Below are 1367 nucleotides of genomic sequence, written 5' to 3'. Positions count from 1 at the left end.
GTGCGGCAGACCTCTCCTGACCCACCCGCTGCTCCCCTCAGCAGTGTATTTCAGTGGATCTGCCTGTTTTGTTCCCCATTCTGTTTCTGGTAAATCCTCTCACCCACCACACTTCTGACCTGTACCCCAGTTCTATAAGCATAAATAAATAAATCTTTTTTAAAAATAATAAAATAAAACAAAACCTGTGGGAAGCCCAAGGATATTACAGCTGAAATGAAAAAAATGTACAAAATGAAGACTGATGTAAAAAAATAAAAAATATTAAGCAAACAAAAAAAGAAATGGTAACTTCTTGATTTAATTATTTTAAATTTAATTAACATTTTTATTAGGTATTATATTCATACATTTCAAAATTAGAAAACTATGGAAATTTAACTTTTTAAAGTTCTTTCTGCTTTCCTACTCAGTTTTCTTTCTTGAGGCAATATATACTTTAATTTTCTTCCATATACCCTACAGACATAATCTGGCAATGATGTTTTTTTTTCCCTCCCCTCCACCCTTATCTTTAAAAAAATAAGTTGACTCTTTAATGTTAAAAAAACAAATTCTGGGGCTCTCCCTGGTGGCGCATCATGAAGCTCTCTGAAGCCACTGTAGCACAAGTTCAGTCCCTGGCCAGGGAGCTGACTCACATGGAGCAGCAGACCTCTTCTGACCTGCCCACTGGTCCTCTCAGCAGTGTGTTTCAGTACATCTGCCTGTTCTGTTCCCCACTCTTCCTCTGGTGAGTCCTCTCACCCACCACACCTCTGGCCTGTACCCCATTTCTGTAAGCATAAATAATAAAAAATAAATCTTAAATTAAAAAAAAATAAAAAAAAAACAAATCCTGTGGGAATATATAGATAAATAGAAATAAATGATATTCTCAACATAAAAGCATTATGGATAAAATGTAAAGCCCATTACGATGAGGTTAGAACTCCCATTTTTTCAGAAAACAACTTCTGCACATCAATTTTTTTTCTGTAGAAGAACTGGGGTTTGGGCTCTCCCTGGTGGCACAACAGGTTAAAGCACAGCACTGTGAAGCTATCGGCAGCCTCTGAAGCATGAGTTTGATCCTCGGCCAGGTTGCTGACACACATGGCACATCAGACCTCTCCTGTCTTGCCCACTGTTTCCCTCAGTAGTGTACTTCTGGCAATTTGCCTGTTCTACTCTCCACTCTGTCTCTGGTGAATCCTCTCAGTCCTTGCACCTCTGGCCTACACCCCAACTCTTGCATGCATAAGGAAATCTTAAAAAAAAAAGTGTCTATAAATTCTATACCCAGATGAAATATGATAAAGAAAAAACATTTTTTCCCTTCAAACCAAAATCTGTCTCAGATGAAGTATATTTCCCCAACGAATGAT

General features: G+C 38.0%; 1 protein-coding gene across 1 annotated transcript in view; it reads left to right on the top strand.

The window, feature by feature from the left end:
- CDC23 (cell division cycle 23) overlaps positions 1 to 1367 on the top strand; it is an 18673-nt gene that overhangs the window by 12199 nt on the left and 5107 nt on the right. The gene's annotated exons all lie outside the window — the stretch shown is intronic.

The sequence above is a fragment of the Condylura cristata genome, unplaced genomic scaffold (genome assembly GCF_000260355.1).
Source record: "Condylura cristata isolate star-nosed mole 26May11 unplaced genomic scaffold, ConCri1.0 scaffold00021, whole genome shotgun sequence".
Taxonomy (NCBI): Eukaryota; Metazoa; Chordata; class Mammalia; order Eulipotyphla; family Talpidae; genus Condylura; species Condylura cristata.
This window is presented reverse-complemented; position numbering and strand designations above follow the sequence as displayed.